Genomic DNA, 25889 nt, shown 5'->3' on the forward strand with positions numbered 1-25889 from the left:
CTTTTTCTTATATTTAAAACGAGAAAAAAAGTCTCCCATGAAATGGAACATTTCCCAAATTATATTTGCATATTATCAGAACTCAAAAACACGCGGCTTTTTTTGTCTTCTCCTAAAGTGTGCATTACTTCTAGCTAAAGGTATTACTGCTTAGCTTCAGTTTTTTAAACGATTTAAAAATAACTAGACTTTTTTAATTTGATAAAACTTCCATTATAGCATATTTATTATGGGGTGGAGCTGGAACGGTTTAACATCCCAGCTCAAACTAGATAAAGATAAAAAGTACCCAGGCATTAACATGGGAGGAGAGACTATCTTCAAGTACCATCCTAGTCCGTGAATGGGGTAACGGATTTATACTAAGTGGATATTAATAAGTCCTTCTCGCCTATTTTTTAATTTTTTTTTTATTTTATTTTACTTATTTTATTTTTTTTCAATGGAGAGTAGATAATGCATGTGGGTGTGTTATCGGCAGCTCCAGTAACTCTCGCTTCTCCTTTTTTGTCCTCCAGTACTCATTTCCAATGAGTGATTTTTCTGACAAAGGGTGAAGAAAAAGCTGCTTTCCAGATCTGTAGTACTTTGTAAAGAGTAGGCTGAGATATCGGACAATTTCTGTTTCTATGTCTATCCTTGTGGTCATGTCACTAGTAAGGGTGCTGGAGGTAAACGTTTCATCTGGGCTGACGTTACCCGCCTGATAGTCAGGGACCCGGACAATGGTTTAACCACTAAGGAGGCTGTCCTATCAGCAGGTGCAAAGTACCGGGGCTGCTGTATTGCCATTTGGTGAATGGATTCTGGACCATACAGTAGTTTCTGGTAGGGCCTCTCGATTTCATACTAGTGGGTAATTGTTACGGCTTTACCTTATCATGTGCCACAAAAAAAATCCTGTCTTTTTTCTCTCTTATTTTCCCTCTCTGTCTTGCTCCAACCAAGTCTACCGACCTGCTCCACAAACCCCCAAAACCTCAACAATCATTACAAATATCCAAAAAAGAAACACGAATAAACCTAGAACCCTATCCTCCAACGTAGACCCCTACTACCAGGTCTCCTTCTCCAACATTAGGGGTCTACGTTCCAACCTTCCAGAGGTTGAAACACAATTACAGGAGACGAAACCGGAATATTCTTTCTAAGTGAAACTGGCATAGGGCCAACCACTTCTCCAGACGAAATCATAATTAAAGGATACTCCAACTTAACATCTTAATTTGACCCCCAAGATCGCCATGGCCATGACATATGTGCCTACATCAAAGATGGCTTTCCATGTGGTAGGGGTATCTCCAGAGAAGACCCTAATTTACCTTATATGTGCTTCCGGGTTGCACTAGCTTACACAACTGCATTTATATTTGTTCTCTATCGCCCCCACAACAGTGGGGTTACTATCTTTAAGAGCATATCTGACAAAATTGACCACATTCTGTTTGCTCATCCCTCGGCTAATATTCACATTTGCGGTGACTTCAATGTCCATAACATGGAATGGTTGACTCACTCAAATAAGACAGATGATGAGGAGAGGTTCTGTCATGACTTTGCCATTGCCTATGACCTCACTCAGATTATTCACGAACCCACCCGTGTGCAGCATTACTGACCCTGAAATGTTCCGACATTTTTATGTTCGATTATCGTCCCAACACTAATATTTACACACGCGCGTTCTAAAGAGTTTCAATCCCATTTTATCAACTTAGGTAGAACTAGCACAGTTGGTTGGTTGTTTGTGTTTTACGGCATATCAACCTATTTCAGATTATTTAATTCCGGATCTAGTTATTTTGAGGAACGATTTTTAATGGAGTATATATTTTCTTTTAAGTCAGATTTTATTTAACCCATAGTTGGGACCTAACAGGTACTATCACTCCGGGTCAGAGTAGACCTGGGAGCAATGGCAATTAAACTGTGGCTCCACACTCCCCAAGGCCCGCAAGGTGGGGCCTCACCATCGGATATAGTTGTAGGTCATATCCAGGACGTGAAATAGCATAGATGTAGTGATTCAATAATGCTGTGAAATTGATAACAATATTAAAAGCATATTCAATCTTAAAGCACTATGCTTATTGTAAGCGATTAATAAGACAATTTATTTAAAACAAGGTTTAAACTATCTTTATGTCATCTTCCATCATGATAATGCTCGTCTTTACACAGCACAAATGTCCAAATTTTTCCAAAAGACATTGTTTTGCATATTTGTCGCCATCGTGCATACCCATCCGATTCAGCCCCACTCAGGATTATCAGTCATTCCGAGGATTACATAATCATTAAGATGCCTTTCGGTTACCATGATGAAAGGAACTTGAACATGACTTGGATACATATTTCACATCAAAACCTAAATAATCCTACAAGCGAGGCACGTATACGTATGTTGACAAATAGAATACAGTTATGGAAGGCAAAGGCCGTTGTTGTTATGAATAAAATTTTCAAATTATGCAGTTTTACATTTTCAAGATTAAATTATAAAAATCGGCAGAAACGTTTCTATCGACCAGATATTATTTCGTATGTTCCACAATAAATCCTGCAAGATTTAAACCTGTCGTCACGTTATCCAGCCGACCAATTATCTAGCACAAGTTTTTAACTCAGCATCTCTGTTCCTCTAGACTGCGATAGTTATCAATTACACCAATTCTTCTCTCTCCCAAGAGACTTTTTTATATCGTCTGGTTTTCGGTCGAGAGAAATTCAGATTTGGCGAAGGTCTTCCATTTGAATGCAACCCGATTTGCATTGACTATGAACCATAGCAAAAGACAAGTTACTGACCAGACAGAAACTATTTGCAAACTTATAAAAGATTGAAGACCGAGATTTGGTATTTAAATCAAAAGCGATTTGCTACCGTTTCGTCTGCGATAGACTCTGAGGCTAATGACGCGAGCTGCCAAGTACTTATTGTAAAAAAAAACTCATTTTCCTTGGAAGCAGATTTTTAAAGATAACGGCTGTCAGAAACTCAGAAGGGGGTGTTATTTGGTTGTATTCATAAATATTAGGAGTGGAACAACAGACTAAAAACATTGAGGCTTCTGAATCCATTATCAGAAAGTAGTTAAGGTAAATTATAATAAACCAGCAGGGCTACCTGGCGTTGCTTATAGGAGTCATTAAGCATTAATAATACCAATAAGTGTAACACAATTTATAAACGGAAACTACTAGTAAAGATAAAATTTACAAAAGAAATGCAACTAATATACGACTTAAATCTTTCTTAAACCGAAAAACATCCTTTGTAAAATCTATAGGATAATATATATAGCAGACTTATAATGACGAAAGAAGGTAACATTTGTCAAGTAGTTAACAATATGGATTAATAACCTGGGTATTGCAAGTTCAAATGCAGTTCGTCCCATAAAAACCACTTTAGATGTTGGCAACCTCCTCGTAGCCCTTCCCGTATATACCCGACATCTTTGTAGAAAGAGTTCTGCTTGTGAAAATTATCAGGGAAACCAATGCTAGCAATATATTTCCCCGATTCATACGGTATAATAATGATTAAGACTGTGACAACAGCATATTCTTTTCATTGTTTTGACTCTTGATTATATATCCGTTACTATCTTATATGTTTTATATGGATTGATGTGATTCTCGGTTGATTGACTGTGTCTTACTTTGTCAGATATATACTTGAGAGTCATGAGAATGAAAAGAATATTCTGTTGTCACATTCCTAATAATGATGATGTTCCTGAAAAAAATATATCTTTATACATCATCTTGTTTCTGAGCTTTGCAAAAGAAAAACCTCTTTAATTTTTTGTGAAAATTGCTAAAATGCTCTTTGTTCGATAATCTTTGAACTTTAATAATTGGTTTTGCAACTTATTGCCAACAGTTCAATGAAATTCTTTCTTTCAACTGCTATGCTCTTTAATGTAATGCGTAAGCTTTCCTTGAAATGTGAACGCTCTTGATTTGTGAAATATACACACGTACTCAATGCTTTATTTATATGAGAATCGATATATCGATTTCTGAATTAAAAAAAAACAGTCATTTTCTTTCTGTTGGTGTAATCTAAATATTTTTCGTCATTACACAAAGTTCAACCTGAATTATGAAATAACTAAGTATCCTTAGATTTAATGCGTTGGGAACAAAAGCTTTCCAAAAATACGCGAGAAAAGTTCTACTTTAAACTAATTCTCCTCTCTCTTTTTTATCTCCTTATCTCACCTTCTACGTCGAGGACTTACTACTAGCAGACCATGTAAATTCTACAGAATTAAAATATATATTTAACCAACATATATATTTGTCTAGAAACTGCAAAAATATAGTTGGTTGTTTTTTTTGTTTTTTGCATAAAAACATTAAAACGCAGCAAATGTAGGTATATTTACATTTATATCTATAAAAGTAAACGTGTCTGCATGTCTGTCTGTGTGTGTCTGTGTGTCTGTGTGTCTGAGTACATTTCCCTACGCAATAACTCTGTCAACTTTCAGTCTACAGACTGAAAATTTGATATGCAGGGTACAGAGATATGGGAAAATATTTGTAATCGGTTTTCGGTCAGAAATTTTGCTGTTAAGAGGTCAAAGTTCAATAGTGTGACCTTGGAGAACTCTACCAAACCCCTCCACCAATTTTGACTATAAACAATTGAAATTTTAGATATATGTTCCTTGGGCATGGATCGAACTTAATTACTTGATATGAGTTCAAAACAATAAATGTTAAGGGGGCATAATAGGGGTCAAAGTTTTAAAAAAAAGTTTTAAAAAAGCTTCGTTTTTTTTTTTTGCTTAACATGCACCTCAAAACACGCGGGCAACGATGACGGCTTAACGCAGGAAACATGCATGTTTATATGCATAACTTTTATGCACGTAGTAATATTAAATAATAAATAATAAATAAATGTATCCCATGAAAAAATAAGGGGCGAATTATTCATATATATATATATATATATATATATATATATATATATATATATATATATATATATATATAAGGGGCGAATTATTCATATATATATATATATATATATATATATATTTATTTATATTATGGCTATGTAAAGACTACATTTAAACTTGTTTGAAAACATTATTTATTTAAGATTGTATAATTAAAATATAAAAATGAATGTGTCAGCTGACCGGTTTCGAACCTCGCTCAACAGAGCTAAAATCGAGCTTAATTACGTTGTAAAAAGAAAAGGGGGAACAATGAATCGGATATGAATAAGTAGGGAGGCATATATCTATAAAAATGGAGTGGATTAATTATTAAATAGAAACTAGATTAAGCCCTAAGAGATTCTCTTTTTGTTTGCAAAGAGAAGGTCTCAGAGTCTTAATATATATAGTTTCTAGAATTTTAAGATGGTAAAGAGAGTGCGACTTACTAAGGATGGAAAAAAAGCCCGCACTATATATATATATATATATATATATATATGTGTGTGTGTGTGTGTGTGTGTGTGTGTGTGTGTGTGTGTGTGTGTGTGAATCGCAGGAAGAGATTAAAGCCATTTAAAAATTGCTAAGGTTGCGGACAAAAAATAACATTGTTACCATCGCTATAAAACGCCAACAAACCTTAAATTAAATAGTGATTAAAACCTCGTGCACCAAAATGGTAATTACTCGTGGCTCATTTGTACAATGCTAAGAAACGGATGCTGGTGTCATGAGTTCGAACCTTTCCTATGCTGATGAGGGCTTAAAACTAGAAACATGCGTGTCCATAGGTCTACTTTTTATGCACGTAATATATATATATATATATATATATATATATATATATATATATATATATATTAATTTGTCCAGATTTCGTATATATTATTATGGAGTCGTGATGTAAAAAGTAAAAAAATACTATTTAGGTGCTATCAGCTAGAATCGAACCTATAACATTTAAAGCTGGTGATGTTACCACTGCAATAACATGACACGTATATAACCCGATTAAAAATTAAAAATAAACTAAGATGAATATACAAAATAACGCTTTTTTTTTAATTTAACGCATTTTAGACCCCATTAAAAACAACGTAAGACACATAATAGAACGGCTTAACCGACCCATAATAGAACAGCCAGTAAAAACCTAGACTATTATAGGCCTCTATCGCCGCTCTGCGACTTCGGAGGAGAGAGAGTCTGAAAATTTGGAGTAAGACCGACCGACGGACGGAAAGAAAGACCGACAAAGTAGCTGACAGATAGCCATTTATATATTAGATTTTATATAATATTATGTATTATTTGTACGTATTGTTTTATGTGCGTGTGTGTGTGTGAGAGAGAGAAAGAGAGAGAGAGAGAGAGAGGCAAGAGTGACTTTGTTGATTGGGTTCGAGTCCTTCAGTTAGCAATAATCACCACTCCATACAATTGTGATACATAACCATGAAACACTAATGTGCCTAGGGATAAAAATATGTGTTGGTATTGATGTGAAAAAACGTTATCTTTATTAAACCCCTTTAAAAAAAATTAACTTGAGCCCTTTTTCTTTAAGAAATTATAATAAAAGCGAGTAACTATAGCCCGAATCTAATATTCAGACAACCTGTCGTTGAATACTCTTTCTTTATCTTACTGTTTATTGTGATGGTCCGCCGACATGGTATTCATCAGTGCTTAATGCCCTTTGAATGCAACAGGCAGTATCTTTTGTTCTAATTTTCTAAAGGATATAAAGTGGCATATATAAAAAACAAAATAAACTATATGTATGAGTTATCAAATATTCATGAACACTTTCGTAACCCACATCGAAGTATACATTGTTTTGAAAAGGTGAATACTTTTTTTTCTCGCTTATCTCTTAGTCCGATCTTCTTAGAACGGTTCGTTTCACTACAATATCGCGTAAGCTTATGAAAACCGATGGGGAAGAGGTGATTAATTAGATTTGTACACTCGGCATGATGGGGAAATCCATTTTCTTTTTCAAACTCATATGTCCTAAAAAAACTTAATTTTTAAAAATTAATTAATTTTCAGGAGAACTTCGTGCTTTATGAATAATCGGATGTTAATCAATCAAAAATGTCAAAAAGAGTCTTTGGAATTGGCAATGAAAAATTGTACGTAAAGTGATCGGTTTGTATTTAGTAAAAAAATATAGAAAAGCTGACAGATAATAGCAATATCGAAAAATGCGATGCTATCGGTACTACAAAGAAATAGTTACCCTATGAAGTAAGATTGTTGTTGTTAGAAAGTGTTAACGGTAGTTTATCTGCGCTTGAGAGTAAGACATCTGACTTTCTCTGTAGGAAACAATGTAAGGAGAAGCTCTTGAATCGGAAAAATTCTAAAATGTGTTGAAATAAACAACGCAGAAGTAGGTAGAGCTACTTTGTAACTTATTCTTGAAAAATAATTCTTATGATAAATTCTTACAAGAAGACAATATTATAAAGATTTCATAATAAGGTACTTTATTTAAAACTAGCAGGGAAACCCGACGTAGGCTGTGATTGAATTAAGACTAAACGAATGTTTCACATTTCCATAACTTTAATTGCCATCTAAATCAGTGAAATCGACTATTTTTCAATAAAGTTTAATGTCCTACTCCAGACGGGGATCACACGCGGTAGCTTATACACAATACATCGTAGTTTAGAATTTTACTGTAACTTACTGTTGATTTTATTAAATTATTTTACGCAATAGCTAAAATTACAGTTTAAAATGCAAAAGTCAATCATCATGGTTGAATTGCGCTCGAAGTAGGCGCGTTCGAAATGAATGTTTCTATGTTTTATCAAAGAATCTTCTGTTACTTTTATATGCCATTCTTCCTTTGCAGTAATAAAATTTCCCAAGTGCACTTGTGATGTTAGACTGTATAACGTTGTTAACTTTTGTTAGAATAGGAATGTTTCTTTTTTCATCGGATTATTTTGATGATCGACAGTGTTTTGGGAGAACTTTGTCGGAAGATGCTGGGTTAAATACACACTATTAATGTGTGCGTTTAATTTTAATGTTGAAAGGGAAAAGGACATGCGCACACACAAAATAAGTTGTATGTAAAACTTTATATGTTGAAAATAGTTCAGAAAAAGAGAACGCTAAAATATAACAGAAAATCTAATTACGTACAGATGTGATACATTTTTTAAAAAATCGATGAGTCAAGGACAGCAAGGAAGTCGAAGAGAAAAAATGTTATGTAACACACACGCATAGTACGATGTTATCAGACATATCGGATTATTTTGATTTTATGTCAATGATTAGAAAGTGTTTAGATTTGTAAGTGTTGTGTGACATAAAGTTTTTAAAAAAAAACGTTATGAACGGTGTTGTCAAATTAGTGCCTTTTGGGGACTCAGAAGAAAAAGTCTCTATGAACATTGTTTTTTTCTAGTTTTGAAAAAAACACAACTGGAAAATATTGCCGTATGTAATTTACTTAGTCATTAATGTTGAATTTTAGAATAAAAAGAAAAAATATGTATTAATACTTTGTACTGTTTTATTGTATTATGTGTTGTTATAAATTGTTTATTTTCTTTCCCGGCGTTTTCAAAATCTTTATTTGGAAAATAAAATAGGTTATAAGTTAAAAAACGTTATATAACGCTCCAGAAGATACCTCACTACTGATGCAATTCTCTATCTATATAAAAGCCAAGTACGTCCAAGGATGGAATACTGCTACCATATCTGGGCAGGAGCTGCTAAAAACAGCATATCCTGCCTCGACAGAGTACAAAATAGACTTCATGGCTTAGTGGGGGATGCCCTTTTCTCTACCCTGCAACCTCTCTCCCACAGAAGAGACGTTGCGAGCCTATCTTTGTTTTATCGTTATTTCCATGGCAGGTGCTCGTCTGAACTCCAATCTCTGGTCCCCCCTCGCCAATCTTTCACGAAAAACACCCGTCTAGCTGAATCCACTGTGAAAAAGTTCCCCCACTCTATATCTGTGCCTAAATCAAAACGTGGATTCCATGAACAAAGCTTCTTTCTTAGAACTGCACGCCTGTGGAACTCTGTTCCGTTTGCCTGCTTCCCACCTAACTACAACTTGGATGTGTTCAAGTCCAACGTTAACAAATTCCTAATGAACCTTCCCCTTAAGTAAACACTTCATCCAATCTCCACACTAACGTACTGTACTTGCAATAACCCTTATCCCTGAGTGGCTTCCGGGCCTTGATAAGTGGTGACCACCGTGTCATTTTTTTTTTTTTTTAAATAACATGTGTTGTTGGTTTAATGGGATAAGTTATTTAATTTATTTATTTTGCCGTAGTAAAATTGGAATTTTTAAGAGGGGACGGGATAACATTTACGTAAGCGGTTGTTTATTTTGATTTTTTTTTCGCAATGAGTAACGCGACATGAACACTCGATGAATGTGCTCCTGTAGAAAACAAATCTGTTTTCCACAAGCTATGTACATAAAAGTGCCGGTTGGGGTTACCGATTTTACAAGAAAAAGTTTTCCAACATAGCAGAGAAGCGGATATTCTATCCAGCTTGAGCGAGGCGAGTTGTGATGATCAACTTTAGGGAACACAATGGAATACTTCCCTTACAAGGCGAAAGGGGGGGGGGGAAGAACCAATGGCAGACGTGACTACTATGTTGCAAATCACTCAGGAGAGAGGAGGTCGGTCAATGGAATAAAAAAAAACGCCGATACGTAACAACTTTAGAAGTAAAATGTTGCCCAATTGGGAATTAAAGGTATCAGATATAACATCTAAGACTGTATGTGAGATGTTTCTAGTTTTGGTATTCTGAATTATTCAGAAGGCGGACACTAGGAAAAATCCCCACATCTTATTATCAGAATAGTTAAATATTTAGTGGAGCGCTTCATCGATTTGGCGCAAATAGGTCCAGCCAGCTACGCTTCAATTAAGGGTTTAGTTAAAGGAGGCGTTACGTTTTTCTGCGATTTGGAAGGCTGGTGGATTCAGAGCTTGGAGGTCCGAGTGATTCCACAAATAGAATTATGAAGTTAGCAAGTACCTTGGAAATTTAAATGCTGATCACAGAAACTTAAGAAGGTAGGGTTTTTGTCTGTTTGGGCCCCAAAATGTAAAGTATGTATGATCATTAAAAGAGGATGACCGGCTAGTGCTTAACACTTGGAAAAAAGAACAGGTCAGAAATCTATCAGACGAGATGTCGAATTATTTTCAGATAAGGCGGGAGGCGCCTTGATTCTGGAAATGACAGAGGGATGGCTGATGGACAGCTGTTAACAAACATGGGGTTTGTTTACCTACATCCCTGAGTGATGACATGGGTGGTGCCGTAGAGTAGTCCGGTCGAATAAACCGAATAAAACGGGTGACATAGAAAATATATGCGTGCGCCATACATTTGTTGAGAAAAGGGGTAAATAAAACAAAACAAAAAAACGTCTGACGTTTTCTTGACTCACAAGTGTGAAAAATCAACTGATAAAATAATGTATCCATAGGTAGACATTTTGAAAAAAAAAAGAATGGAAGATTGTCAGATAATTGTAATAGTGTTTATCTATCTATCTATCTATCTATTTATCTATTTATCTATTTAGTGATGCGAACAAACCAGTGATCTTGCTAGGCTGAGAATAGAAATATTGTTTGAGGAAGCGAGGCTAGACAAAAAGTTAGCAGTAGTAAGTAAGTAGACACCAGAAATAAATTTCTGTTCATAAAATATAAATTCGTTGTCCTGTGTTTCACAAAGAAGAAAAGTCAGGTATATCTGAATCGTCTTATTGCATCAGTATGGTGGACGGTCATCACAGAACCGAGCAGCAGGAAGACAAAGGACCTATGGGCTGGAATATATGAAGTATCTTCTACCATATATCTTCCATATATATCATTCTCCGTTATGTAATATTACGTATGTCACTTGTGAAAATATTAATAATTATAAGAAAATGCGAAATCAAACCAAGACAAGATTCGTTATTCATCATGGGATAATTTAGTTAAAAAAAAAAAAGTTTAAAAGCTACGAAAACCTGAGTGGTCTTTTGTGTTCCAGAATTCATTTTTTCTACATAGTCATTCTTTATGCACTTTGCGAGTTATGAAGGATTGCTGTGCATGGGCATCTGGAACGTGCTTTGACGTACGAGTGTCGTTCTAAATACAAAGCTTTTTCTTTAACTAAAAACGTTTAATAGCTACAAAGGCGGTAGACAGAAGTAGTTCCATAAAAACGAGTGACTTTTTTTTCTGCGCCACTATGTATTTTTGCACAGAGTCGCCACCATTTTCAATACACTTTTGTCAGGAATTGAATGAAATATCTCTGCTCTTGAGTTATTTCCTTATAGTATCACACCGTCAATATCTGCAAGAGAGAGATGCAATTGTCTCTTGAATAGTGTTTCTTGTATAAAACTTTCTTCTATGGAAGACAATTCTGTGTGGTTGGTCCCCGGGTGACTAGAGCATGGATATCTTCAAATTTAATATAAATTCTTTTGAGCCGTCTTCTTAGATGGTCTAGTACTACTCAATGTTCACTATTACTGATCATGTTATTTCTCGATGGATATAAAATTTAAGCTTTATCCTAGAGTGGCCTCACAACTTTGAAAATATGTGACTCCCAAGTAAAAATTACAAAAAATTATATGAGGCATCTCTGTTTCTGATTCACGTCCATGACAGTAGTGGCTTTCTTAGAGATTTAAACCGTCAATATTTGCAACAGAGAAAGGGAACTTTTCAATTTTGTATGCATTGGTACAGATATCATAGCAATGTAATTGTCATGCCTTTTTAATCTATTAGGACAGATAAAAAATAGAAGTCATTACTTTCGGAACGCAGCTCGTAAACAGAATTTAACTCGAAATACTTCCCCGTTCATAAATATATATATATATATATATATATATATATATATATATATATATATATATATATATATATTTATATATATAAAGCTGAATGTGTGTGTGTCTTGTCACGAATAGGCTCCTATATGGTTGACTATTTTAAAAAACTGATTACATATAATGATAGAAGATGTATCGAGACACAGGAATGGGTATGTTTGATCTGGCAGAACAGTGGTTCATTAAATCTTACATCATCAACGCTCTGATCCCCATCTGGCATCAATTGTGATGGATGGCTCTCGTCTGGGTAAGGCTCCGTGTTTTGACACGCTCCTGGGTTTGACCTTTACTCCTGATCTGAAATGGAACACGTACATCAAGTCTGTTGCCAAGGTCGCTGGAAAGATGGTGGGATCCTTCTACCGCTCCAGACATCTGGATATCTCACTACTGATGCAATTCTCTATCTATATAAAAGCCAAGTACGTCCAAGGATGGAATACTGTTGCCATATCTGGGCAGGAGCTGCTAAAAACAGCCTATCCTGCCTTGACAGAGTACAAAATAGACTTCATGGCTTAGTGGGGGATGCCCTTTTCTCTACCCTGCAACCTCTCTCCCACAGAAGAGACGTTGCGAGCCTGTCCTTGTTTTATCGTTATTTCCATGGCAGATGCTCGTCTGAACTCCAATCTCTGATCCCCCCCTCGCCAATCTTTCACGAGAAACACCCGTCTCGCTGAATCCACTGTGAAAATTTTCCCCCACTCTATATCTGTGCCTAAATCAAAACGCGGATTCCATGAACAAAGCTTCTTTCTTAGAACTGCACGCCTGTGGAACTCTGTTCCGGCTGCCTGCTTCCCTCCGGACTACAATTTGGATGTCTTCAAGTCCAATGTTAACAAATTCCTAATGAACCGCCCCCTTAAGTAAACACTTCAGCAAATCTCCTCACTAACTTAATGTACTTGCAATAATCCTTATCCCTGAGTGGCTTCCGGGCCTTGATAAGTGGTGATCACTGTGTAAAAAAAAAAAAAGTGTGGGGTCTGCATTCGCGCCTGGTCCACAAAGTATGGAAATAAAAATTTTAAAAATTAAAAAAAAACGTTTACAAGTGTTTTTTATATAGATGTACATAAGAATACTTTGATAAGTATGTTTTAACTTAAATAGGGATGGCATAATAAAATTGTGGGGTCTTCGTTCGCGCCTGGCCTCCATAGAATGGAAATAGGCACAAACTTTAATAAAGACTTTTCATATCTATCTGCGTAAGTATACTTTGATAATTATGTTTCAGTTTGAAAAAATATGGTATAATAAAATTATGGAGTGTTCGTTCGCGCCTTACCTTCATAGAATGGAACTATGTTACAAAGTTTAAAAAGGTTTTATATATAGATCCACAAAATATTGTGATAAGTTTTTCAGTGTAAACAGGTATGGTATAATAAATTATGGGGTTTATCTATTTTATTTTTACTTTTATCATATTTTGCTTTGATCTTGATACCCCCAAATTCGAAGCTATCTCTTTACAACCTTCCTTTTTATAATCTATCATACTTTCATAAATCAGAGTCCATTTTCTGTAGGCTGTTTCTGAACCCAGTCAACGACGGGTACTTTTGCTAGCATGTATATATATATATATATATATATATATATATATATATATATATATAAGCATTTTAATGCCTACAAATATTTTTTTCTTACATTCTGCTTTTGCCACCATCTTTAACAATTACCGAAAAATAATTTCAATAATTACAAACATATAACACAATGAAAAAACAGAAAATTATAAAATGTACAGAAATTGTTATACGTATTTATCTCGAATGCTTATGCAATGAAAACAAAATATTTCCATCACAGCTTCTTATCAGCCTATTTACATGAAATAAAATTGGTCTGTAGAAAACTTTGATTTGGTTATCTGTTTGTAAGGCCCTTTTGGGGATCTCTTATTGTAATCATATTCCCATAGCAACAATCAATAAATAGAAAAACACGTATATATTTCTATGCGCATATGGAACAAATTCTGATAATCTCACGGGATATGTGAAAACAATATTCAGATGAAGTTCATATTTCTATCTGTTTGCCTGTTGCCAATAATATTGATGCTTTGAAAAGAAAAATGAAGAGAAAACATAAACAAAATCGTATTGCGCTAGCCTATTACGATGCATATGCTGTTTGTGTAATCAAATCCAAGTGATAAAGCTCAAGGCATATTAGACAAAAGATATCTTAAGTTTATACAGGGTGTCATTAAAAGGTTTTGGACTTAAATAGATACTTTATTTTTTTTCATGATAATTTAATTTCAACATAATCTGAGTAAGACATACCGAATTTAAAAAAAAATAAATGCAAAATCTAAACAAAGTTCCGTGAGTTTAAAAACATGTGTTCAGCCTTTCGGAGTTTATAAAGAATGAACTCACATGCACAAACGAAGTTTAATTTTATAATCGTATATATATATATATATATATATATATATATATATATATATATATATATATATATATAATTATTCTAAATATCCGCCAACTGTAAAGAAATACGATATTTAAAATGAAAATAAAACGTGAGGCATAACATGCGGCTTTAACTAGATTCGAGGTAGAATTCGTTTTATCATATCTAACACTGAACTAAATAAACCTAGTTTTAATCAATATGGCTGCATATCATGCAATAGGATAAAGGGAAAAAGGAATAAGAAATTATATTAGAAGTAGAAGCAATATAATTGAAAATAAATTACCTCATGAGCAAAACTAGTTTGGGGTTTCAAGACCACCACACTCAAATAATAAAAATATATAAGATCCGATAAGCTATATCATTTATTCCGCCACTAAGTAAGCATATTATCTACGATATCCCTTATCTTTTAATAATATTATAGACGAAGACTTTTATAGAAATGTTAAATTGGCTTAGCTTTTTAATAAAAATACGTTTAAACTATCCTCCTCTACCACCAAAAATGTATCTGCTTCTATAATATAAGATAAAAGCACCATCCTTCAACATTCATATTGTACAAATAATGATCATGAATCTTTTACTGAAAATAACATTAATTGTAGAGATAGGACTAATTAGGAAATTTATCTTTACAAAATATACATCTTAACATAATATACAAATGGAAATAATAATAAGACCTGTATCAGATCTACTAGCACCACGTGTAAGGAATAATATAGAAACCATTTTTCTGTTGTAAATGTGAACCAAATTCTTTAAACTGATAAACTGTCTATATTGTAGATACATATGTAAGGGAAGTAGTATTCATTATGATTTTTAATGGGCAATATGAAGTACAGCTTATAAAAATTTACTAAACAAGAGAAAAATTGTAATTAATACATTTAGACATTCTTCCATACGATAACATAAAATTAATATTTGCTTAATAAAAAGCAAGAAATTATACAAAATTGATTCCATATAATGTTGTAGTTTCTAGGCTATTTAGAACCCATATGAATAAAATCGTGACATATTAAGCTGGAATTCTTACATGAACTTTGAGCTGTATAATTATATATATATATATATATATATATATATATATATATATATATATATATATACATTTAATTTAAGAAAGGTTTCACGAAATAGATCTAATTTCGGTTCAAATATAGATTTATGCTAACCTTAAACTATAAATTAACAATAATCAATAACGTGCGAATCATAATAAAATTTACTTTATCTTACCTGTTTCCCAGTTTTGTTTGCTTTTAGATGTTGAGCTAAATCTAAAAGAAAAAATGGATTAATATTTATATTTTCATTTACTTGTTATTTAATCTTTGCGATTTTATAAGCTTTCGTAGATTTATAGGTCTTGGAGGGTTTTATGGTTGTGAAGGTTTTAAAGTATTTTATTGTTACCTTGTGGTTTTAAAGGTGTTTTTAAGGTTTGGAGATTTAAGGATTTTTGAGAAATAAATAAAATCAAATAAAAATCAATAAGTTACGAAAGCTGATAAAATAAACTCAGATGTAGATTTATAAGTCTTTATGGTTTTGTATTGTTCAGAAGTTTTTAAAGTATCTTAGTGTACTTTGTGTTTTTTAGATATATTTTAGGTTTGATTTAAGAGATTTGGAGATTTAAGGAGTTTAAAAAAGATAAATGAAGTAAAATAAAATGAAATAAAAATAAAAATCAATAAATGACGAAACTTTTATAAAGTTGGATATAAATATAATAAGATTATTGAAGTAATAATTATATTAATAAAAAATACATAATGTTTACCATGAGTAAAATTTTAGGCAACAATCATTACTCTATTCCTGATTCTAAATATATTCAATTTTACTATACAATTAGTTATATAATTGTATTTTTAATGGGAAGTTTGGGATGACAGACATTTAAAATAATTCAAACCTGTAAATATATATATATATATATATATATATATATATATATATACGAGGGGCGTGCAATAAGTAATGCCCCTGACCCACTTCCCATAGCAGTAAAGCAACGAAACTTGGCACAGTTATTAGTCTTTCTCTACATACGAACCACCCAGAATTATTCATTTCTCCATCGTTTGATGAAGCTCTGGAGGTAGTTTTTGTAGAACACCCCAGGTTGGTCCTCCAGCCACGACGTGACTTCAGAAATAAAGCCTGCGTCATATGGGAAACGCTTTCCTTTCGAAAACAATTTTATGGATAGGAAGATGCGAAAATCAGTGGGTGCAAGGTCAGGAGAGTATGGAGGATGGGGAGATTTCATAACCACAATCCTGTGCTTCTGATTTGGCGACATGCTATATATTGATATATATATATAATTGTTTAGTAAAAGAATCTAAATATAGCATGTGTTGTCGCTTTAATTGGATAATTTATTTATTTTTTTCATTTATTTATTTAATAAGATCGAAATTAAAGACTTTATTAATTTAAAGCGAGCATTCATTCATGAGAGAAAAAGACTGTGGTATTTACAGTTAGGTAATATAAGTTTCGTATGTTATATTAAGAACTTTGATAGCCTAAGGAATCTGATTGAATTTAAGGTGTTTAGTCCTTAATATTTTGTGAATAGTATTGCCTAAGGTTTGGTTAACTTACTTTTAATTTGAAACTAAGCAAGAGATCTTACGAATATCTAAAAAAATAATAATAAATAAAATATGGCGCTCACTCGTAGGTAGTTGATTCAATTTTTATTTTCAAAAAAGTGTCGATAAACACTACAATGTATAAGATATTAGATTGTATAATTGTGCGACATTTCAATATCTCCGATTATTTTTTTTTTCAGAACAGTTTTAAATTGCATTATTTTTTAGAACAGGTTTTAATTTAATTACTTTTTTTCAAAACAGTTTTAAATTGCATTATTTTTTTAGAACAGGTTTTAATTTAATTACTTTTTTTCAAAACAGTTTTAAATTGCATTATTTTTTAGAACAGGTTTTAATTTAATTACTTTTTTTCAAAACAGTTTTAAATTGCATTATTTTTTAGAACAGGTTTTAATTTAATTACTTTTTTTCAAAACAGTTTTAAATTGCATTATTTTTTTAGAACAGGTTTTAATTTAATTACTTTTTTTCAAAACAGTTTTAAATTGCATTATTTTTTAGAACAGGTTTTAATTTAATTACTTTTTTTCAAAACAGTTTTAAATTGCATTATTTTTTAGAACAGGTTTTAATTTAATTACTTTTTTTCAAAACAGTTTTAAATTGCATTATTTTTTAGAACAGGTTTTAATTTAATTACTTTTTTTCAAAACAGTTTTAAATTGCATTATTTTTTTAGAACAGGTTTTAATTTAATTACTTTTTTTCAAAACAGTTTTAAATTGCATTATTTTTTAGAACAGGTTTTAATTTAATTACTTTTTTCAAAACAGTTTTAAATTGCATTATTTTTTTAGAACAGGTTTTAATTCAATTATTTTTTCAGAAAAGTGTCGGTAAACACTACAATGTATGAGATATTTTATTGTATGATTTTGCGACATTTCAATATCTCTGATTATTATTTTTTTCAGAACAGGTTTTAATTAGATTTTTTTCAGAACAGGTTTTAATTTTATAATTTTTACAGAACAGTCCTGATAAACACTACAACGTATAAGATATTAGATTGTATTATTTTGCGTAATATAAATATCTTTTATCAACATTTGTAATTCACTATATCTTATGTCTTGCGAGGTAAAAAAAAATCTTAAAACTGTTTTACCGATGAATACGTTTGTCTTATGAGTTGAAGTGAAATTTAGCTACTTAACGAAACAACTTTTTAACTTACTACAGAAAAAAGTATGTAAACTAAATGTATCTTCTTGTTTGTCATCAAAATCGGTAATGTCGTCAAATTTTCAATCAAATCATTTGATTGTCTGATCTAGTTGAGGAATCATCGGGCTGCACCGGGAAATGTTTTATTTCCTTGCAGTGACTTAGTCCGCAAGACACTGTATTCTACATTGCACTGTTGCAGCTACTGCTGATTTTATAGCATGATCCGCATATGTAATGACTTGAACTAAAGTTAAAAATTCAAAGGTCAAGTATCATGCTCCAACTGTTCTTTAAACAGAAACTTTCACAAAGAACGGGCCCTTGCCACATCAAAGAACCTACTGTTGATTTTATATGTCTGGCCTTACTGTTTGTGTGGTAATGTACCTTTTCAAATGTACTCCTCGTAGTAGCTTTGTAAGGTTATAACGTTGATCAAAATCGATTGTTCCTTTTTACATCGGGTTATTCCATTATTGATTATAGATATTTATCGAAGACAATCCGATACAACGTAAAATTTCATAAATATTGGCCCGGAAGTTGATAATAAGGCAGACACGAAGTGAAACAAAGCAACAATCCCATTTTGGCAATGTTGAACCACTCTTCTTATTGTATAAGTTCTGCCATCGAATAAGCATGTGTCTCCTCGCGGTAAAAGAATATTAAAAAGTAATATTAGGAATTCCTATTTGCAATTTACCTCAAAACCACTTGGATTATTACAATTTCTATCGAACTTTTTCATATATTTGACTAATCAACATTGTATTTGACTAATTAACATTGTCTTTGGATTGTACGACATTTGTCGACCTTTCTTCCTAAAGCGTAGACTTTCTTTGGAATATCTTTGTAACTAATACATTTCTGTAACCAGCTTTTATACAAATATGACTTCTTTATATACTGTAGTTTTCATTTTCAGCAAAATTTCTATTGTCGAAAATAAATTTGTTGTAAATTCTAATTCACAAAGTTTAAGTTCAATTTCTTGTACCTATCCTCTATATCAATTATTGAGCTTTTTTAATCAGATTAGGATTATCGTATAGTATAATTATTAATATTTATACTTGCTTAACTTGCAGAATTATTCAATTTGTAAATTAGTAAAAAAGAAATTGAATATATATATATATATATCACTTATTGTGTGTATTTAGACAGCATTTTTTCATTTAAACGGACAAAATCATAAGCGCGATAGAAGCGAATTATATTTCGATTTCTGTTATTAATAACTTTAGTCTGTGGCTAGAAATATTAATATTTTTTAATTTTTATTCGTAACTTTTGGTAATGAAAAGAAATTTAGTTTGTTTCCAAAACGATTTAGCTTCCAGAGAGACATTATGTGGCTTGCACAAACGCAAATTGATTCCATTAAAGAATGCCAGTCTTTCCACCATTGTTTATTTAAATGCATAATTTAATCCAGATTATGTGAGAGGATATCAGCCAAATTATTCGAGACAATAGACAACAGGAAATATTAAACATTCCAGGCTTAAAGAATGTTTATATGAGTCGACAAAACCAAAAAGCGAGTCAGTTGGTCGCAAATTCGGTCACAGAAACTAAGAACAAGCTGACGCATTTTCTTCAATGCCAAACATCTACACACCTCACGTGCCTATACTACGGAAAAAACGCCAGTTTATCTGTAAATCCCAAAAAGTAGTCGGTATGAGATAAAACAAAATATTATTTATAGATCAGCTGTGTTGTGTTTTATTCCTTGTCAATGTTTATCCATCATGGATCAGTGACAAAAGTAAATTTAGGAATTATATAGCCTGAACAGCACATTTGAACGCCCGGCCCTAACGAATATATAACACTCACAACTACATTCCAAATTTAAAATTCAGATCTGTATGTGTAAGTTTACGTGCGAAATGTGTTGTAAAAGTAACGTATGCTGTTTTATTCAGTCAGAGTCGATCACAGAGGATTGTAAATTGTATTATTATGATGACTGAATCTATGAATTAATGACCTAAAATGTTCATCTCTCCGTTGTAGATATTGACGGTGAGACTCTGAGAAATAAATTATTGTCAAAGACAGGCACCAGAAATGGATATACATTTATCAGTGTCTCCATGCAGAACAAATTAAAACGATCTACACTCATTGTCACCTATAGAACGTAATTAAGGTGATAGGTTGTCCGATTTCAGAGTGGTGATAGAGATGTGAGCGAGAAAGCGAGTTATACACACCTATGCACAGTCACCACCACATCGTTAGCAAAAGTGCATTGAGAATGATAGTGAATATAGAAAAATAGATTCTACAACACAAAAGGGCTCGTGTTTTAATGGTTTCACTCCCGTTTTTGTAGCCCTTGAACTGTTTTTTAATTAAAACATATTACGCGTTACTAATGAAACGATCATCGTAAATATATAGAGAATACACCTATGTGTGTATGCAATCAATGGTTAAAATTTGACGAGTACATTTGAAGATGAAATACAAGAATAAGTCTCAATTCTAAACCCGTTAAACGTTTCATAGAGACGTCAATGCTAGTATCCATTTCAGTAAATGGAAACTTTAAGAGAGCCAAATAAAATATACAAGAAAAGTGTCAAATACTGTGTAGGATTTCAAAATGGCTGAATTGCGTCCTGTTTTTTTTTTTGTTTTTTTTTTTTTTGGTCTCCGGTCAAACACTTACGAGACGCTTGAGGCAATGACGGGCCAGCGAATTCGAGAAAGGATATATCCGTTCCAATTTCTAAAGAAGAGACACTCTTTGTTTGCTGCGAAACGAACTTAGGACACAAGAAAAGAAACTACCTCAAAAAGACTCACTATAAATTACATTTTTATAATGGACGACGAGATTAATCTACTTTTATTCTATCGATATATCTCTGGCATTATATATATATATATATATATATATATATATATATATATATATATTAGTATTATTATTATTGTTATTATTATTAAACTATATTTATCGTTTAAAAAATCAACAACAAATCTAAATTTATAAGCAATAAAAATAAACAATAAAGTCATCTAGGATTCCGTGGCGGAACGGTTAACACGCCGGACTGTGATACACATGGTCAAGAGCTCGATTCCTAAAAAGCAGTCAAGCTACGTTGACAGGAAGTAGTTACCTTGAAACACGCATGTACGTAGATTACTGTTTTAAAATAATAAAAATAATTCAAATGTTATATAGTTCCAAATTAATTATGGGCGACTTACTAAGTAAATAAAAATGAGGTTCGATGCGAAGCCACTATTCAACCGTATTAATCGTTAAAAAATCAGCAACAATAAATATCTCTTCTCTATCTTCTATCTATTTCTTCTTCTATTCTATCGTCTTCTTCTATTCTATCTTCTTCTTTTCTATCTATATAAATAAAATGAACTCATCTTTCCTCTCCAACTTTGATCTTAATAGGATTAAAAATCATGACATTACATGCAAATGTAATGCGTACAGACTGTAGCACATTATCTGAGGTGTGCTATAGGCCTATTACCTCTACAGTTCCTCGACAATGGTACATTCCTATATATTCCCAGTGAGAGTCCACTGCCAAAATCGATTAGATTCAATGGAAGTTTTAGCAAATAACAAATAGGAACCTGAACAGAAGTGTGCGTTCTATCCCAACCCTTATCAATGGACCAGATGTCATCTCGTCAGCGTCAGACAAGGCCAAACTATTTGCAAAGAACTTTGCAGCTAATTCTACCCTAAGCGATGAACCCCATCAACTCCACATATTCCCTCCTATAACACAGAACAAGCTAGGTAACATACAAATATCCGTGCATGAGGTCGCCAAGCTAATCAAGAACCTAGATTCCAGTAAAGCAACTGGCCCTGATGGCATCCCAATTATAGTGTTAAAAAAGCTTCAACCAGAACTTGCTCCCATACTTACGAAACTATTTAAGCGCTGCCTTAAGGAGAAGTGCTTTCCGACTCCCTGGAAGATCTCATCAGTTTGCTCTGTATTTAAGAATTCAGGTGATAAGTCATCTCCCTCTCGGTACAGACCAATAAGTCTCCTTTGTGTTATGAGTAAGTTGCTGGAATCCATATTAAATAGAGAAATAGTCAACCACCCCAGCAGGAATAACCTTCTTAGTGACACACAATATGGTTTCCGCTCTGCAAGATCTACCGCAGATGTGCTGACGGTTATATCCCACAGGATTAGTGAATCTCTTGACAAAGGATTCCTTTCTAGGGCAATTGCTCTTGACATATCGAAGGCCTTCGACAAGGTATGGCCTAAGGATCTACTTCACAAGATTTCCAGCTACGGTATAACTGGAAATGTTTTCTCAATCATTAAACCATTTCTCTCCGATAGGCTCATAAGAGTAGTGGTAGATGGACAAAAATCGGAGGCCTGCAATATAAATGCTGGAGTCCCTCAGGGGTCAATCCTAGACCTCACTCTCTTCCTGATCTACATCAATGACCTCCTAAACACATACTTAAATCATTCGTTGACATCTATGCTGATGACACGACCATCTACGGTAACACATCAAAGGCTGTAAATGACAAAGTTCTCTCTGATTCTCTCTCCTCTGATCTCGAGCGCGTGGTTCAGTGGGGGAAGACGTGGCTGGTTACCTTTAATGCATCCAAAACCAAACTCCTATCTTTACATCATCAACGCTCTGATCCCCATCTGGCTTCAATTGTGATGGATGGCTCTCGTCTGGGTGAGCCCTCGTGTTTTGACAAGCTTCTGGGTTTGACCTTTACTCCTGATCTGAAATGGAACACGTACATCAAGTCTGTTGCCAAGGTCGCTGGAAAGATGGTGGGATCCTTCTACCGCTCTATAAGATATCTCACGACTGATGCAATTCTCTATCTATATAACAGCCAAGTACGTCCAAGGATGGAATACTGCTGCCATATCTGTGCAGGAGCTGCTAAAACAGCCTATCCTGCCTTGACAGAATACAAAATAGATTTGTGGCTTAGTGGGGGATGTCCTTTTCTCTACCCTGCAACGTCTCTCCCACAGAAGAGACTTTGCGAGCCTATCCTTGTTTTATCGTATTTCCATGGCAGGTGCTCGTCGGAACTCCAATCTCTGACCCCCCCCTCGCCAATCTTTCACGAAAAGCACCTGTCTAGCTGAATCCACTGTGAAAAATGTCCCCCACTCTTTATCTGTGCCTAAATCAAAACGTGGATTCCATGAACAAAACTTCTTTCTTAGAACTGCACGCCTGTGGAACTCTGTTCCGGCTGCCTGCTTCCCACCTGACTACAATTTGGATGTCTTCAAGTCCAACGTTAACAAATTCCTAATGAACCGCCCTCTTAAGTAAACACTTCAAATCTCCACACTAACATAATGTACTTGCAATAACCCTTATCCCTGAGTGGCTTCCGGGCCTTGATAAGTGGGGATCACTGTGTAAAAAAAAAAAAGTTGCAACATTTTTTCTCTCTATTAGATTCCTCCTTTCCCCTCTCCCTATTTACACCGCAGCGGATGCGTTCACAGGAAATACTACGAGGAAATACACCGTTTTGGAATCGAACAAGGTTACTTATGCCGTTTCTTTTTGTATTTTTTCCCCCTGATTTATGCTTTTGTTTTTTCCATAATAAAATAGAAATAAAAAAATAAGCGAAAAGGCGATTACTATTATTGTTTTCTTTTTGCTTTTTTTTTTTCGTTAGTGTAAGACGCAATCTGCGAGACTAACCGGATTTTACTTCCGGTTTTAACGACTCTAACCGTGAAATCTAACACCTTTATTTATTAGTACTTTCAACTCAACATTTATTTTTACACAAAGATTACAACGAAACGATATCGTGAATTCATTTGCATTACACCAAAATTAAAATTAAAACAAATAAATTCATTTAGAATTTGAGAAAACAAAAACATTAATTTAGAATTCGAGTGTGATGTGACTTCTGAAACTAAACCAAAACAAACTTCACTGTAGAATGGATATTTGACCTAATTCTCTTCTTAATTAATTCATCACTTTTCTTTTTGCGCTTCCGCCCTAATGATTTGGGTTCGACCCTCACCTTCAAACTCTTGGGGGATTTTTCACTTACACGAGCACCGCCGGACCGTTCGCATTTCATCACGTTCATGTTTTTAATTGTTTTTTTACACGATTTTTTTAAAATAGTTTTAACTTTTTTTGTTTTTATAATATTTAAACAGGGTTATGACTTCGCTTTGTTCTCATTTTAACACTCACCCCCAACCAAACACGCCTCTATAAACCAGGGCAATGCAGGGCAACGTAGGGCAACGCAGGGCAACCCCGAATACCTATCCGCTGGTATATATATAAAATAAAATACGCATCAAGTGCGCTTGAAAGTCAAATACAACGTAATATTAGGAAAATAAACAAATATTTTACTTGTTTGAAATTTATCACAAATATATTTTAGAGGTATTCTTCATCTTCAGTGTGTTGTTTTGTTTCTTTTCTTTTTCCTTGCCATATTGTAAATTTGGAGAAGGAAGCCGCGTGTTGTTTCTAGCGGTTGTATTTTGACATGTTTGAACTGTGCGTAGCCAACGCGAGAATAACATCAAAGTATGAGAGTTCATATAGAAACGTTGTTTTAATTTGAATAAAATAAATCACGCATCGTCAGAGGAGATAGAACGGAACATGAACATAGCTCAGGGGAAGTTGTGAAGAAAAGGTATAGAAGGCTTGCATACTGACCGGGAGTATCGGGCACACGGGTGGGTTGGTGAACAATCTGAGTGAGGTCATAGGGAGTGGCAAAATCATGAGAGAACCTCCCCTCGTCATCGGTCTTATTTGATAGGTCAGCCATTCCACACTATGGACATTGAAGTCACTGCAAATGTGAATGTTAGCCAAAGGATGAGCAGACAGTATGTGGTCAATTTTCGCAGATATTCTCTTAAAGATAGTAACGCCACTGCTGTGGGTGCGATAGAGGACAAATATAAATGCGGTGGTGTAAGCTAGTGCAACCCGGAAGTACATATAAGGTAAATTAGGGTCTTCTCTGGAGATATCCCTACCACATGGAAAGTCATTTTAATGTAGGCACATATCCCATGCCCATGGCGATCTTGGAGGTCAGATTTAGATGTTAAGTTAGAGTATACTTTAATTATGAATTTGTCTAGGGAAGTGGTTGGCCCTATGCCAGTTTCACTTAGAATATGTCCAGTTTCGGCTCCTGTAATTGTGTTTCAACCTCTGCAAGTTTGGAACGTAGACGCCTGATGTTGGAGAAGGAGACCTGGTAGTAGGCGTCTACGTTGGAGGATAGGGTTCTAGGTTTATTCGTGTTTTGTTTTTGGAGATTTGTCATGTTGAGGTTTTGGGATTTGTGGAACAGGTCGATAGACTTGGTTGGAGCAGGACAGAGAGGGAAAGTAAGAGAGAAAAAGACAAGAATTTTTTTTTGTAGCACATGATAAGGTAAAGCCGTAACAATTACCCACTATGCTCTAGAAGAAACTGCTGTATGGTCCAGAATCCATTCACCAAATGGCAATGCAGCAGCCTCGGTACTTTGCACCTGCTGATAGGACAGCCTCCTTAATGTTTAATCCAAGGTTCGGGTCCCTGACTATCAGGCGGATAACGTCAGCCGAGATGAAACGTCTACCTCCAGCACTCTTACAGTAATTTTCCGACATCTCAGACTACTGTTCACAAAGTACTACCGACTTG

The sequence above is a fragment of the Euprymna scolopes genome, chromosome 25, assembly GCF_053919585.1.
Source record: "Euprymna scolopes isolate OS-2025 chromosome 25, ASM5391958v1, whole genome shotgun sequence".
In the NCBI taxonomy this organism is placed as follows: Eukaryota; Metazoa; Mollusca; class Cephalopoda; order Sepiida; family Sepiolidae; genus Euprymna; species Euprymna scolopes.